A 17693-nucleotide genomic window follows, 5' to 3' on the forward strand; every position below is an offset into this window, starting at 1 on the left:
TTTAGATGACACTGTTGTCCGCATTTACTTAGTCTCACCTTGTTCCCGAAAGGATTTAAGGTAGCTTACAAAAATACATACAAAAAAAACCAAACATGAGTTATTAAACGGGTTTAACAACTTGGAAAAAGGGAAAAAGGTACATGCACATAAGTTAAAAAAGATCTGAAACATTATTCCCCAATTTCATAGCAAGGCACCCCTGAATAATAAAGTTATGAATATTTTTTTTACAAAGACATTTGTTTCAAGTTTTAAAAAGTAGATGAGAAATTGGCACACATTTTCTCCCTCTCTCCCTCTCTCTCTCAATGTCACTTTCTGTTTTCTGGATCCTAAGTCTAAGGGTTTCAGGGCAACCCCTTTTCAGAGAAGAAGCCCAGCACAGTCCACCCCACCAGAAGAACCATGCCTGAAGTCCATTATTATTTCCTGCCGTTTCGATCTGAATGAGATGATGCATTTAAAGAGTTTTTCAATTCAGTTTTTTTGGGCAATATCTTTAAAAGATGGTTGGTTTCTTTTCCTGTAGTCAGGCACTGCGTAGATCAGGGGTCCCCAAACTTTTTACACAAGGGGCCAGTTCACTGTCCCTCAGACTGTTGGAGGGCCGGACTATAAAAAAAACTATGAATAAATCCCTATGCACACTGCACATATCTTATTTTAAAGTAAAAAAAAAAAATGGGAACAAATACAATATTTAAAATAAATAACAAGTAAATTTAAATCAACAAACTGACCAGTATTTCAATGGGAACTATGGGCCTGCTTTTGGCTAATGAGATGGTCAATGTCCGGTTCCATATTTGTCACTGCTAGCCTTAACAGGTGATATGACGCGCTTCCGGAGCCGTGATGCGTGCATCCCACGTCACCGGAAGTAGTACTGTACGTGAGCCATGCTGCGCTTTGTGGCGCCGCCACATACAGTACTCCCAGAGCACAGGATGAGGATGGATCCTGTGCTCCTCTTACTGACCACCAATGAAAGAGGTGCCCCTATCGGAGGTGCAGCAGGGGCCGGATAAATGGCCTCAGGGGGCCGCATGTGGCCCGCGGGCCGTAGTTTGGGGACCCCTGGCGTAGATAGACCCTCTGGACAATGAAGAGAGGGAGGTGAGAGGGGTCACTCCTAAGAAGAAATCTTTGCAAGATTTAAGAAATCTTTGCTCTCTTAAGAAAAAGAATAGACTGTAATGGACATTGTAAAAACAACAACTATAAAACCACACATATTCAGGATATCCCTATTTGCAAGAAGAGGCTTACCAACTGTTTGAAATCTTTACAGGATTTCTGGGGTAGGGCAAAATGAGGTCTTTTGTATTCATCTTCAAGACAAATGTAACTCTCTTTGGGTCACTTTTCACTCCAAACCCCAAAACTAAAACTTGAAATATAAATCCCTATTTTTTACTCCAGTTTTTAGGATAAATCCAGTCAGATTTCCCTCCAAAATTTCCAAACATTTACCAAAAATGACTTACGAGTTTTCTCTCTTCTCAAACTTCCAACTTGAGTAGCCAAATGCTGTTCCTTCCAACAGGTCTAGCGTTACCCTTACCTCTGAGGTTTGCAACAATCATATCCTGTCTTTCCTCTCCGGGGTTTCCTTGCGGCTCCTGTACATCCAGTCTCAGCTACCCCTGCACTGTGGACCCTGCCATGTCTATGTTAGCATCCCTGGGAATGGAGAGCCAAACAACGATGGCCACTCTGAAATGATGCCCAAGATGCTACCGTCTTAATCTGCCCCTAAATGCATCCAAGACCGAGTCTGTCTTGACTTATTTCTGCAGCTCCTAGCGGGTGCTCAGTGCAGTGCTCTGAGAACCTGATACTGTGACACAGCCTCCTTAAAGTGCATGAACTAGGTCTGGTGGGAAAGGTTCCGAGAGGGAAATACACTCAGGCATTTCCAAGTCTCTCTTAGCATGGAAAGAAATAATAACCATTAGCACGTGCTCTCTCAAGAGCTTGGGGACACCACACAAGTCGCTGAGAAGCACAATAAAATGTAGATGAAAGAACAAAAGCCATCACAGAGCAGAAGCCCAGGCACTTCTTAAAGGCAGAACCACCAGGGAAGGTGGATTTAGTGCTTGGATTTTCAAGGCTATTGGGCCTGTTTCCAACTCTAATTAGTCTTGAGTTGACCCTTCGTCACAGCCATTTAGCTACTGAACGCCTAGAAAACATGGATTCTACCTTGTCTTTACTATAAGAAAGCCCGCAGTAAAGGCAACAGACACTGGAGCATCCTGAATTCAATTCCGTGAGTGGGGTGAAGAACAGAGTAACTTGTCCGCATCTGAAACTATGACGCAAGCAAGTCTCACCAGGTTGACACCCGCTCTACAAATGCCCCATAGCCCATCCAATCCAGCCTCACCAGAGTCTATATTGCAGAGGCAAATTCTCCCAAAAGAAATGATTCATAGAAATTAATTGTTCTCTAATGTTCTTTAATTAAAGAAACTGGGCAACAACTTTGGTTTTTTAATTAAGCCCAACTTTAGCTTATTTTTCAATATCCTGAAATTTTGACATTCAATTCATATAGATTCATTAAAAGACACTCCAACCCACATCAGAGCAGATATTAATATTAATATATAAACTAATAAATACTCATTATAAAGCTCTTTTAACAAAATAAAAAGCGATTAAAATGTGTATATTTAGAAATAAAGAACTCACCATGAAAAAATTTACTGACAATCACATGGCTTTATTACTTGTCTTTTGCAAGAATCCGAATTATATCACAGACATATACTTACTCATACACAATGCAAACCAACTGACCAACCCGCTCCTAGGCACAACATAAAGAGGCAGCAACATAACTCAATTTAATGGGCTCTCTTAAGAAAAAGAATAGACTGTAATGGACATTGTAAAAACAACAACTATAAAACCACACATATTCAGGATATCCCTATCTGCAAGAGGCTTGCCAACTGTTTGAAAGGGGTCCCTTCTTTTGAACGTGAGATCTCCTCCCAGCCCCCTCCCTACCTCCCAGGCACGCTCTGCATTCTCCCCAAGCCAGCCTCCCCTCTTCCACATTTTCCTTCACTGCCTCTGTGCACACCATCCCACTGCCACTCCCCTGACAGAAAGCCAGGAGCGCCCAGGTGCCAAATCCCAGGGCACTGTTTGGTCCTTGTCTTGCTGTGTGTTGACACGAGCAGCAACATCCTCCTTGATCTTCACTGGACCGCTCTCCAGGTTCTCACCAAGGAATGGGGCTGCTCGTTCTTCAGCTTCCTTTGAGGAGCTCCGCCTCCGCAAAACCTCTGAATGTTGTTTTGCAGGGCTCCTGCCTAATTCTTCTCTATTTTTTTTCCCCCACTGAGAGGCAGGAGGCAGGGAGGCAAGTCCCCTACAGGGCGATGTTCTGTGCATTTCGGTCTGTTCTGTTGCTCAGCAACCAAGCTATTTCAGCACCTGAGGCAAGGCCATGGAATCATCCTCAGCGCCTGAGGCCAAACCGCTCGAACCATTTGAGCCATGGTGGTGGGAGGGGAAGAGAGAGAGAAAAAGAGAGAAGGGGCTTCTCTCAAAAAGCAAAATCAGATAGTTGCTTCTCCTGTGTGCCCTGACCAGGAATTGAACCGAGGACATACACATACCAGGTAATGCTCTACTGCTGAGCAAACCGGCCAGGGCTAGTTCTTCTCTTTTCGTGCTGCACTCGCTCTGCCATCCCATGCACTCTGAAAGTTTTAGCCATGTTTAATGCCTACACCTGCAACTCAGACCTGTAGGCCTTCATATCCAAACAGCTACTGGACTTCCTTCAGGAATATGGCCATCCAACTTTGCATGGCCAAAGATAAACTGATCACTTTCCCTATAAAACCTAAGGCATTTTCTCTATTGCGTAATGATGCCATCACCCAAGCCAGAAACCCTGAAGTCATCTCTGATTCCTTCCAATCATCTCTGTCTACTCCATGATTACTTCCTTAATATTTTTAAAAGTGGTCTCACATCTCCATCTCTACCTACTTCTCAGCAACCTCAAGCTCTTTGCCATTTCCAGCTGAAGTATTCAATAATCTCCGAACTGACGGCCCTGCCTCCAGTCCTTATCTCAAACCCATCCTTCTATGGTCAACAGAGTACTTTATTGAAAGTCCACTGACCACATCACTTCCTTTGACGGTTTCTCATCACTTATATTTTTACGCTGTTGAGCGTGACAGATAAGGCCCTCTGAATCCTAACACTTGCCTATCTTACCAGCCTCTTCTCCCGTCACTATGTGCCCTGAAACTTCCATTTCAGCAACACTAAACCACTCATGACTCCCTGCGCATGCCCCGCGCTTCAGACCGCCATCCTGCACCCACCCCAATCCTATTCAAGCTCCTCCAGGGCAGAGGCAGTAGCCCAGCTGTGCTCGTCACTTCAGTGCTTAGCCCAGCTTCTGGCTCACTAGAGGAGTCCTGTGAATGGTCAATGACAAGTCATGGTACATGGCAAGTCCAAAATGAACAACGTCAATAGTGCTGAAGGAATCTGGACTCATGCTGAAAGTCAGAGCAACGGACTCGCAACAGGCTAAATACTTTCCATTCGAAAAGTACCAGGGAGCCAGCAACCCAAGCTCCCCTCTCCCCTATAACATCCACCACAGAGAGTCATGCTCAATTCTTTCTTTTTTTTTTTTCTGGAAGAAAACATGCTGGCTACCCACTGAGCCTGACATCACGAGGCACCACAGTGGGCATCTGGGTGACGTGCTAATAATAACAGCTGCTATTTATAGAATGCTGAGTGTGGATCCAGAACTCAGCTGAGGAGTCAACATGAATTCTGTCTCTCTCATATCAGCACCATGAGGGTGGAACTACTGTTACCCCTGCTTTACAGACAGGGAAACTGAGGCCCACGTATTAAGTAACTCTGCTAAAGACTCAGAGATGTAATATCAAGGCAACTATTTGCCAGGACGCAAGTCAAGTCTTCATGTACGTATATTTCACTTTGTTTCCAAAACTGTATATGGGTGTTAAGAACTGACCATGAGTGAGAGATCGAAAGAATCTACTGTCACTAAGCTTTTGAGCCACCGCTCCCACCAAATAAAGTCACTTCACTAAAATCACAGACTCGCAGACAGCATCAGCAGCACATCACGACTGGAGAGCCGTGACAGCTCCTCTTCACCCGGGAGGCGGGAGGCCTTTCTCCCGTGCTCTCTCTTTTACCCCCTCATTGGTCCATCATTCTCCCAGTTTTCCTCCAAACTTCTCCCCCCACCTTTGATTATGGAGGGTACTTGAGAACACATAAGAGATCCTGGGAACTCTTCTATGAAAACAGTCAACTCATAGCTCGGGAGGTGCAGAAAAGCCCAAACTATTCATAGCTTAAGAAGGATTTAGGCAAATTCTTAGATGAGGGAAGTGTTGGTTTATAAAACGGGAAGGATGGTGAGGGAAGTGTGCAACTTAGAGCAGAAACTGTGTGCTAAGGGACAGCTGTGCTTGGCTATAACATCAAGTCAGTGCACAGATATGTACTGAGCACCTACCACGTCCAAAGGACTATTCCAGGGCCAGAAGACAGCAGGGGACCAAAGGGACAAAAATCCCTGCCTTTATGGAGCTTCAGGCTCTGACCACTAGTTGGTTCCTGTTGGGGAGCAGCCGCTCCTATTAGGCAAGCAGGTCTGGGAACAGAGTCTTCTTCCTAACCCCGAGGACGCAGAAAGCCCTCTGCACATGTGCGGGCTCTCCCCACGCACAGCTCCATAGGCGGCTGTGCTAGTCCTCCAGATCTGTGTTTGACCCCAAAGAAGGTGCTGAATTTGGCAATCTGGGAGAAGAACAAACTGAGAGAAGTAGACAGGACAGTCTGAGAACAATTATGGTTATCAGGCCACAGGTAGGAGCCAAGCAACCAAGTGCTGACCCCCAGCAACCCAGAAGTGTCACCTGTCCTTAAGGTCAGGGAAGAGGAGGGAGAGCCTTTGGGGAAAAAATGGCAACATGTAGCATCTGGATGCAGACCTTCAAGATTTCCCTGCAATCATGCCCACCAGCACAGGGGGACAGTCTCCTGCTGCTGCAGACCGCCGCCAAGGGCAAAGGCTGGAGCGGTCACGGGCACACAGCATCCAGAGAGCACAAGGCAGAGCCACCTTTGGGGAAGGGTGGGACACTGTAAGTAAGGGGCGAGAGGGAGGAGAGCCATTCAAGGGGTGGCCTCACTTCTCCCACAGAACCACAAGCTGCTTCTGCTTACGACCTCTGTGCAGAGGAGGGAGGCTCCGTGAAATTCAGGCAGAACCACAAAGACGCCTGAGTGGGTAACAAGCCAGGAAGGAAAGTCAGAATAGAATTCCCACAAGTTATCTCCAAGAAAAGTGGAGAAACTTCCCTCTATTTCAAAAATCAAGTCTAGGGCACGAAGACTCCACAGCCAGGTGTCCTCTAGCAGGGCTTGCCCTTTCCTGATTTCAGTGCTGTTCCTTCTCCCTCCACCTCGCACATCGCCTCCATCCCATGGGTGATAGCAGTGGGCCGAACACCCGCAGTCAGCCTACGGTCCCCAAACATCAGGCCAGACACCATGAAGCAGTGAAGGGGACGGTTCTTTGGATCCACCACCTGTGACCTGAGAGTCTGGGTGCTCCCCACTCCTAGATTCAGGAATGCTCTCTCCAGTTTCCATGTAAAGGCATCAGAGAAGCCATCATCTGCACATGCCTCCCCTAATGAGAAAGTAACATCCTGGCCCTGGATGGTTAGAGCATCTGCCCAAAGCACAGAGGTTGCCAGCTTGATTCCCGGTCAGGGCACAGATAGGAACAGATCGATGTTTCTGTCTGTCTGTCTCTCTCTCTCTCTCTCTCCCCCTGCCTTTCTCTCTAAAATCAATCAAATAAACATTAAAAAACAAACAAACAAAAAAAAAAACACGAAAGTAGCATCCTTCTAAAGGCACGATGGTCATGAGGTTGTGCAGCAATTGGGCAAACAGGTTTCGTTTACTGTAAGGAGGTGTGGGTCGGGGGACTATACCAAAGCATCACCACTGTTCTTGCAGGTCCACAACTCTGCAGCTTGTACCCAACCTCTTACTGGCATGCCTGCTTCACTAAGAAGGTTAGGGAAGCAGAGAGGCATGGGCTCTATGAACGTACCTACGTACTCCTTTGCCCCTGTCTCCTAGAGAAGAGTTCATCAAGCAAGGGGCTCAGTAGAAACTGGAAAAAGAGTTCTTATTCATATATTGACACTTGCCACAAAGCTTGGCCTATCTCCACAATAAGTCACTTTCACATCTACCTGGTCTCTCACAGGACAAAAAATAATAATAAGGAAAAACAAAGACGATGTCCAGATATCTAGACTTCTCACAGCTGTGCAGTCAGGAGGGGGAAATACACCTTTTATAACTTCCTCTGGCACTAACTGAAAACTCTGGGCTTTGGGGAGGCTATTAGAAAAAGGTTAAATATGAGACTAGATAATGACACACCAAGGGACCCATGTCAGGGCTGTTTGAACACGACTCAGAAGCAATTGCTGCCAAGAGTTGGCGACCACTTTAAAGAGCTCTGGAAGGAGGCAAAGTCTGTAGGAAAATGCCTCCATGGGGCCCTGGGAAAAGAAGGCTAAAGACTTCTTATTTTACACAAGCATCGTTGAAAACATCCACTCTCCGTTCTTTAATTCAAAGCTTACTACGTACCTGCATCTAGCAATTACTCTATTTCCTATACGTGGCATATGTTCGCTTATTGTTCTTTGTTTAATGTTAGTTTTACAAAGACATCACTTTACCTACCCAACAACACCCTCCCTCCTTACTTCCATCGTAAGTGACAGTTTCTGGTCTACCTCTGTAGACTTCATATTCCATTGAATTCTAAACAAATTTTTCAGTCAATTGTTTAATACTATCGTATCAGTAAGCATCGACTTCAAAAATGTCCCATTTGTGTAACTTAAAAATTAGCATGTAACCCTTTCCTGCCCCTAAATCTAGATTGGTCCCCCTTATAAAATCTGTAGTATTACCCAAAGCACTTTGTGCTATCAAATACAGGGTTATGACCACTTAGCCACTACAGCTACCTGATTGGCTCACCGTCCCCCGGTGCTTTGTAATGAAAACTAGACAGTGTGTAATTACAAGGTCCCCAGAAGATACTTATAATTGTATCACAGGGCATTTTGTGAATGTTTGGGACAGCGATTAGACAACCACAAAGTGATAGTATTTCTAAGTCGTGCCAGCTGGAATATAAATGAAGCACCCTAAAATTCAATTATAAGAGTCCTTTAGGTATTAAATAATTATAATACAAATCACACTGGGGGGAGTTTTTTTTTAATTGAACTGAACCCCACAGCCCCCAAAGATGATATTTCCTAATACTTTATAAAACAATACAGCTGGATTTTCAGATTCACAGTTCTTCATCAGATTGGAAGCGCTGTACCTGAGGTAGAGCATTCACAGTCTGTCCCTTTGCCCTGTCATCTACTTACGAGTGACCTAGTAAGTGAGCTGAGTCTCCTGTAACTCCACAGGCTTAATATGCTGGGACAAATATAAAATGGTTATTATAATATTTACAAATTTAATGAAAACAAGGAGACTTACTTCACCAATCGCAATTTTCACCCGGTCTTAACACCCAGAAACGTCTTATCATTTCTGCCCTTTACCTTCTCCCCTTTCCTCCAGCTTTCCCTCCCAATCCCTCCTTCTGCCTTCTGGGCTCACTCTCCCGCAGGGAAGGAGGTGATCGCTGTACTGAAACCTCCAGGAGCGGCTGTGGCTGGCTCCACCGTGCCCAGGGCAAGGATAGGGAAGAGCCAAGTGTCTTTGGCAGTCATTATCTTCCTGCTTCCACTTTTTTTTTTTTTTTTTACAGAGACAGAGAGAGTCAGAATGAGGGATAGACAAGGACAGACAGACAGGAACGGAGAGAGATGAGAAGCATCAATCATTAGTTTTTCCTTGCAACACCTTAGTTGTTCATTGATTGCTTTCTCATATGTGCCTTGACCGTGGGCCTCCAGCAGACCGAGTAACCCCTTGCTTGAGCCAGTGACCTTGGGTCCAAGCTGGTGAGCTTTTTTTATTATTATTTTATTTTTTTATTTATTTTTTTTACAGAGACAGAGAGAGAGTCAGAGAGAGGGATAGACAGGGACAGACAGACAGGAACAGAGAGAGATGAGAGGCATCAATCATTAGTTTTTCATTGCGCTGCAACACCTTAGTTGCTCATCAGCTGCCCTCTCATATGTGCCCTGAACGCAGGCTTTCAGCGGACCGAGCAACCCCCCAAAGAGACCTTGGGTTCAAGCTGGTGGGCTTTTGCTCAAACCAGATGAGCCCGTGCTCAAGCTGGCGATCTCGGGGTCTCGAACCTGGGTCTCCCGCATCCCAGTTCGACGCTCCACCCACTGCAGCACCGCCTGGTCAGGCCTGCTTCCATTTCTTAAAGGGAGAGAAGGTAAAAAGCGCTCCTCGAACTCAGGCACCAGGGAAAGGGAAACCAGCCAAGTTTCTCCCCTGGTTTTGACTCATGTAAACACAGTATCGAGGAGGAACTCCTGTAACCAGCTGGGCACGGAAACAGGCAACGGGCCCTAACCCTCCCTCCCCATGTCCCAAAACACAACCAGTCGCAGGGGTCAACTCTCCCGTCCCAAGGAATACTTACCCACTACCGCAGGTTTGTGAGATCCAGTTTCCTCCCTTAAAAACATTTCCATTTCAAGGGCAGTGATTAAAAATGAAAAACTAAGGCCCTGCAAAAAGCCTCAGTTCCCCCAGCGGCGCTCCAGGGTTCAAATATAATCTCTGATTAGTGATTAGCAAAACATCACAGAAACAAATGAATATACAAAGACATATATATACATATGTATGTATACATATACATTTTCCCAGTAGACTGGCTTTGTAATGACCTTTGTTGGTGAGAAATAGAAATTTACTCATCTCAACACCAGAATACCACCTTTAAGGGTGTTCTGTAAAAAAAAAAAAAAAAAAAAAGTCCCGCAGAGACCAAGAATATGGTGACATTTGGTGCTCTTCAATCCAAATAGCAATACCATCAGTTTTCCTCTAGCTCCTGAAATAAAATGATTCTCATGCACGCGCCCAGCAGCACCGGCGACCGCCCTTCCTCATGGAGTGTGATTCGCTCCCAGACTTGATTTCTGCGACCTTTGCAGGAACCAGTCCGCCAGGACCGCGGGGCCCTTTCCTGGGTGTTCCCTTGTCCTTGCGAGTCAGGAGTCAAGGAACCAGAGTGGGTGTCCATGACAACGCAGAAGTGGAAGTCATAAAGGCTTCGGGATGATGGTGCCACTCGGGCCAACGTGGGGCACGTTCATAGGGCCAGCCGGGAAGAACCCTCTAGACGGAAGCAGACTTAATGAGTCGTTTTATGCACACACACATGCCAGCTTCACACATTAGGGAAACAGGCTCATGCAACGGAACATTTTAGCACCGTCTTGTAAAAACCAGAGAGCTGGGTCCTCTCTCCCCTCTCTGGCGACAAGGCTGGCTGTCACACACAGCCTTCCTGGCACTAGCTCCTCTAGCCTGAGGACTGAAATAGTTAACTTACAAAGTGCTTCGGAAAGGACACAGTATTCACACTCACAAAGACAAGTGAGCACTGGTGAATTAGTACATCTAATCCATAATTGGCATTCCTGTAGAAAATTTTCCTTTTGTGATGGAGTCACTGAGCTGCTATGGAAAAAGGAAGAAAAAAAACCCGTTTCTTCTCGCTGAACAAATGATCTGATTAGTGACCAGAGTAAGGAGGTGAGAACAGGCTCCCCGTGCCGGGCCTGAGACCAGCACCACACCAAGAGCCTCCGGCCAATGAGACTAGGAGGTTCTAAAGATCCACCGCAGACCCAACGCTGGGAAAGTCCCCCAAACCAAAGGTGGCCGCTGGGATCACACCTGGCTTGCCATGGCACCTGAGGCCCCACAGTCCTGTCCACCTGCAGCCCCGGGGCCTGTCTTCAGGGCTCTCGCGTGTTGCACAGCTGTTTATCCGGGACCTGTTTCATCATTATTTTCACTGTTTTATTACTTTTCTGGGAATTCAAATCAGTGTAACCGTGCTTGATGCAACAAGTGAAAAATGGTGTCTCCCTCCCCACCCCCTCCTCCAACTTAATGAATTGCCTTTTCTCAAATCAAAGAGTAATGAGCACCAAACTACATAATATTCATTCACCGAACAAAAGGCATAGGAATGGAAGGGGTGGAGGGAGTGGAGGGAGCAGAGGGAGCAGAAGGGGCTCCTGGCTGTGGAGAGAAGGAAAGCTGGACATTGTAAAGGAACTCCTCACTCTGACTCCCAGTGACACCAGGTTCAGGTTACAGGGAAATTCAAACCCTTCAGCTCTTCATACTCTTGCCTTGGAGCCCCTTGTATGCTAGTCCCTAGTCTAGGGGTTGGGAACCTATGGCTCGCAAGCCAGATGTGGCTCTTTTGATGGCTGCATCTGGCTCGCAGACAAATCTTTAATAAAACAATAATGTTAAAAATATAAAACATTCTCATGTATTACAATCCATTCATTTCCTACTGCTCATGTTTATGGTTGCGGGTGGCTGGAGCCAATCACAGCTATCCTCTGGGACAACACCAAATTTTTATTGGATAATGCATAACGTACACGGGTCATTGTATGGCTCTCAGGAATCACATTTTAAAATATGTGGCGTTCATGGCTCTCTCAACCAAAATGGTTCCCGACCCCTGTCCTAGTCAGTGCTGAGAAACCCTGAGAGCTGACAGTGACCAAGTGCAACCCAGCCTGTACTTGACTATGAACTGTCTGAACGTTTTCTTTCTCTTTCTTAGTGGAATCCCTCCCCCCCCCCCAAAAAAAGCCTTTTCTTTTCACTCTGATGAGCAGTAAGCCGGTTACCTAAGAACGTTCTAGATAGATTCCTTTCCCCCTGTATCATCACAGCCTTCACTGTCGGCGAAGCATGATGTGGCCCAGGGAGGATGAGCCACAGAAACAGTGGCGATACCGGGTCCTTGCCTGCCTCCGATGGCAGGAATTGTGCGCCCCTCCCCCACCACCTGCTTTGCCTTAATCTCTCACACTCTGTTCCACGTGTTGTCTTTTTAATCCAGAAAGTAGAAAATAATATACAACAGTAGAAATAACAACCCAACCCATGGTTCATCTCCTTCTCTACAGATACTAAGACGTTTTAACTGTCCCCTTTGAGGGAGATCCCTGAGGGGAGCAGGGCAGGATGGACCGGTGAGTCACGTGAATGATGCGTGAGCTGCCTGTTTCCCAAGACCATGCCCACAAATGCACAAGCCACCGAAGTAGAAGGAAAACTACTCTTTAAGATAAGATAGCTATCAAACAAAGATTCCTCAAAAATTATGCCCACTCACGCTACAGGAGATTCGAGTTAAAGCAGGCCGCAAACAACATGACAAATTTTTAACACCAGAGGGTGACTTCCCGTTTCTCCCTCCCATTTTCATACTTGGTTTCTTGAATTTCTCCATTTAAAAATTCGTTTTGGAGAATAAAAAAATAAAGGTGTTTTTTTTTAACTGTGAAAAATATTTAAGTTTTTAAAAATCACAAAATGATCCACTTCTTCCTATAACCTATACCATGCATATGGTTGGGAGTTTTAACAATGAAAAATTTCTTGTCCGGATAATTTCCCTCAAACCCAATAATGGAATCCTTTTCGTAAGTAACTTCCTTGCTTCTTCTTCTTAGAGTCTCATTTTCTGTAAGTCTGTCAAGCTAATTATCTCTACTCACAAATTTATTGCTCTTCAGTGTATCATAAACACATATATTATTAAAAGTTGAAGAAAACAAGTGAAGTGTGTGTTATACTGTGAAGGAAAAGACAGGAATAAATAATTATCCAAAGTATCCACTCTTTGTTAATAGAGTAATGAAAATAGCATTAGACTAGACTGAATGAGAACACCAAAGCCAGCCAATCCCCCCTGTCCCCTTCCTTATATGGTTGTCCCCAGCCCCAGAAGCCAATACCAGAAACTGCCACACCATCACTTGAGGTTAAAGAGAGAAGCACAGTTGTCAGGTGTGCAATCCTCTGACATTCCAGACCACAGATAAACACCCAGCCCACCAAACCAGTCACACAGACAACCTGTGCCTCACGGGGGAACAAAGGAATGACTCCCATGAGCACACACTGTCATTAAGCTCCTTCACTGCTGCCTTTTTCCTAGTGTTCTAATTCCCATCTTGGACCACAGACTCCAAGGTAATCAAAGGCCCTGAACGATTCCTATCAGTCCTTTTGATCTAAGAAAAGGATCAAACACTGAGAAAAAGCAGCTGTCCATTTGAATTTCAACAGCCTGGGTGCTGGTATCCCAGATCCACCAAGGACTGGTTTCTCATACTGGGTCATCCTCAGATCCCACTGTGTGTTCCTAGTCCACTGTGGCCTCCACTATGCCCTTCTAACAAACACAAGCTGCAAGAAATATTTTTCTGAGTATTGTCATTTACTGTTATGAAGAGCGACTTTTTCAAATATTCCTTCTCTAGGTCCTGGGAATTATGTAAAATCCAAATCTAAAATCATTGTTTCCAAGCCTCATTGAAGAAAATAAATGTTTGGTTTTTTTTAAACCCCATAGCAGCAACAAAGCATTTAGGAATTCCTAGTTAAACTGCAAGAGACGTTTTTAGTCATTGAACCATAACTTTTAAACTGAGAAAGTTGCTTCTTTACATAAACCACCCCTCCCTGTTTACCAAACATTTGGTAAAGGGTTAGTGCAGGACGTGAATAGTAGCAGAATGTTACTATCCTGAGGTGCGGATCTATCTGTACACACTGCTGTGAGAAAATACCTAGGGTGATTAAAGATAAACACCACCTGCATGCTTGCAAAGGCAGCCATTGCTGTAGCCACACACTCTGCTCACTGAGACAGGAGAAAGGATGCAGTGAAATACCACAGTGGATTAGAACTGGGAACAAAAGGAGCCCAGGAGGGAAGATGGGAGTAAGCAAAGGGAATGTATGTCTGACCCCCGCTGGGAACTGGCATTATTGTCCCTTAGACCTTCTGAAGGCAAAACTCAAGAAGAACCAAGCAAAACGATGTTATCTCATTTCTTTTATTTAGTATCCAGAACATTTTCGTGAGATCTGACATATGTCAAATTCCTTTGAATAAATGTTAACATTAATGCTCAGATACTCTTATTTGTGAGTTTGTATCCAATGTTGTTAAGCTCCCTTTTAAAAAATCTAATAGGTCTGAAACACTTTTTGTGATATATGTTTTTAAACAAAGAAACTCCATAAAGCATGGCTTGATTCTAGTCTTTTATTAACTGTTACAAATCATCTCTGTGCCTTTTCTTTTCTCTCTCTCTCTCTCCCTCTTTGTTCTTTTCTGCACCTTTTTCCAAGATAGGTAAGAAAATGCTTTCCAAAATAATTAGAAAATGGAGGCCTACTGCAACATAGCTGCAAGTCTCGATAGCTTTTAGAAAATAGGGGTTTTTTTGCTCTGGCCGGTTGGCTCCAGTAGAGCCTCTGCTGGGAGTTTAGAAGTCCCGGGTTTGATTCACAGGGGAAGTAACCATCTCCTTCTCCAACCCTACTCACCCTTCTCCTCCCACAGCCATGGCTCAAAGGGTTTGAGTGAGTTGGCCCCAGGGCGCTGAGAATGGCTCCAGGGCCTCTGCCTCAGGCGCTAAAATGGCTAGGTTGCAAGCAACAGAGCATCGCCACCTAGTGGGCTTGCCGAGTGGATCCCAGGTGGGTGTATGCAGGGGACTCTTGCCTCCCTTCCTCTTACTGAATAAAAAAAAAAAAAGAAAGAAAATAGTTTTTATTTCATAACTATAATCAGATAGCTATGAAAGAACATTCCAAACAGATAACCATTTATCTGTTTATAATCAATACAAAAGTAAATATTATACTTCACACAAAAAGCCAGGCAGTTAGCTGCCGGCCTTGCACAGATGTAGGTGATGTTAAACTATTCTAGTGCTAGAAACAAAACAAACAGAGCCGGGAAAAAATCAGAAGCAAACACAAAAAAAGGCGAGATGAAAGTCCTCAGAGAGACAGTCAAGTAGCAAAACTAAACCTGACTTTTTAAACTTGATTGTGAGCAGGGGAAGTCAAAGGTTGCCAATTTATTGCATGACTCGTGCAGTAACTTTAAGGATCTCTTTATCACACTGGACGACTCCATGCAGGATCAAGAGCGAGACTCTTTCTTTATGTACACAGCCAACTCCTGTTATTTAAGCTACTAAAAGAAAAGATCTGGCTGTCTTCAGACTGAAGCCCCTGCCCTTAAAGTCGTGGGCATTAACTTAGCTGGTCAAAGGGGTTTGTTTTTTTCTCACAAAGATGCTATGCTGCCCATAGAAGTGGCAGAAAATGGCTGCTAGTAATTAGCCATTCAGTCATAAATCAGAGATTTTCAACCTTTTCCATCTCATGGTACATATAAACTAATTACTGCTGTACACCAAAAAGTATAATTTTCACCAATCTGACTAAAAAAAAAAGGTATAATTTTGACTTATTCACACTGAGCAGCTATTGTGCTGGCGGTTGTCTTTTTTTTTTCTTTCTTTCTTTTCTTTTCTTTCTTTCTTTATTTTTTTACAAACTAAGGGAAAAGAGGTCAATGCCCCAACTAAATAGTCAGGTACTACATGCTTTAAAATTTTTGGCGGCACACCGGTTGAAAAGCGCTGTCACAAATGGAAGCAGAATGCCTAGTTTAGGCCAGCAAGCACTGACATACCCACCCTTGGGTTATTTCTGTGGCTCCAATAACCACCACTGACATCTTGTACCAGTTTGCAGGTGCCCCCATCACTGTGACAAAGGTGAACCGAGGGGCACACAAAGTACATGAGGCCAGGAGCCGACTAAGCGGAGCTCCTCGTGAGGAAACGGGGGGGGGGGGGGAGGCAGTGCAGAGTCCAGTGCCACACGTGTCTTCATTTGGGTCCGTGTTCAAAGCTGATCTCAAAACCTGAAGGCACGGCAAGCAGGGGAGGGCTGGTCCCAGGGAGAGCATGGTTGTTAAGAAAATGCAGCTAGCTGCTCACACCACCTTTTCCAGAAAGAACCCTTCAGCCAGGTGTAGGAAGAATTAACAATGCAGCCCAGAGCCTAGAGGCTGGAGCCAAAGTGTCTGGCTACGTAAGAACAGAGACTAGAGTATAGTCAGTGTGTCAGGGTAGGGAGGCTGCTAGGCTGAAGGGAAATCCAAGTGGCCAAGGACTCCGCGGAAGGGCCGCCTCCAGACCACTTCCGCCTGCGTGTGTCATGAAAATGGAGAGGGCCCCTCGCTGTCTGAGCAGGTGCTGGCAGGTGGCTGTCAAGACATGCACATTTCCATGCCGTTTCTACAGTCGGCCAGGTCAGCAGGTTGTGATTACCATGTTATACAGATGACTAGATTAGTCAGGGTGGTTTCACCTGAGCAAGTGGCAGCTCATAGACCTGAGAGTTTTACAACCACTCAAACCTGTGCCTACTGCCACCCGGGTACTGTATCACCAACTGAAATGCAGTTTACACACGAAGGCCCACAGGCCTGTGAAACAGAGCTGGGGAAGGTGATGAGACATGCACTTGTTCAAGGAAGTGCACTGCCCACTCTCCCAGCGTGAAGGGGGGTGGGGTGTGGGAGGGTTCCACAGATTCCTCCCAGCTTCCTCCTCCGGACCAGAAGAAAAGAAGGAAAGTCATTCCTGGAAGACGTGTTGCCAGATATACAGACTTTGAAAATTAATGTTTCCCCCTAGACTGCAAAGAGCCACACCAGTTACTAGAGTCGATGCTTTTTTTAAGCCATATTTTAAAGGAGATACCATTATTATGTGCCCTAAAATGGGTTGTAGTAAGTAAGATTCAGGTGCTATGTTAAATCATATTAGATCAAGCAATTTTTTTTGTTTATACAAATTATATACATAGAAAGAAGTCCAAATCTGTGCTACAGAAATGCTCACATTGTAATGTACAAGGGAAGTAGGGATAAGGATGTTCATTGTAGCAATGTTAAATTGGCAAAGAGAGAGAGAGAGAGAGAAACAACCAGTGTGTCTATCAACGAATTTGGGACCATTCAACAACTTATGGAACAGTTATATGTATTATGTAATGCTATCTAACAGTTAAAAAGAATGAGTTGAGAATCTCCATGCATTGACTTGGACCAATCTCCAAAATACAGTATGTGGGAAAGTGGGTCTCAGAACCTCATGTGTAATATACTTTCAAATGTAGAAAAAAACTAACATGCAATGATATACAATATTGAGCATACATACATGTAAGCAAAGAGAAGGTTGGGAGAGAAACATTCTAAGCCATAGTAACTTCTAGAAGGGGGTAACACTGAGGGAGAAGAAGTAAGTCACTTCTTGTTCTACTTACTTGCAGTTAGCACTTTATTCCACAAATGTTTAGTGCCCCCCCATATAGATAAGTTCTTTTATTTTAGTCATGAGGCTATAAAGATGAAGAAAGAGACGAAGTCTTTGCCCTCAGTTAACTGCCATTTTATTTCTACATTGTTTAAAAGTGTTAATAATTTTTAAAAGAAGATGTTGTAATCCCCTCTGCAACATTTCAGCCAGTTGAAAAAC

General features: G+C 44.8%; 1 protein-coding gene across 2 annotated transcripts in view; it reads right to left on the minus strand.

Annotated features, from left to right (window-relative positions):
* MAML3 (mastermind like transcriptional coactivator 3) overlaps positions 1-17693 on the minus strand; it is a 410214-nt gene that overhangs the window by 382041 nt on the left and 10480 nt on the right. The gene's annotated exons all lie outside the window — the stretch shown is intronic.

The sequence above is a fragment of the Saccopteryx leptura genome, chromosome 1 (genome assembly GCF_036850995.1).
Source record: "Saccopteryx leptura isolate mSacLep1 chromosome 1, mSacLep1_pri_phased_curated, whole genome shotgun sequence".
Lineage (NCBI taxonomy): Eukaryota > Metazoa > Chordata > Mammalia > Chiroptera > Emballonuridae > Saccopteryx > Saccopteryx leptura.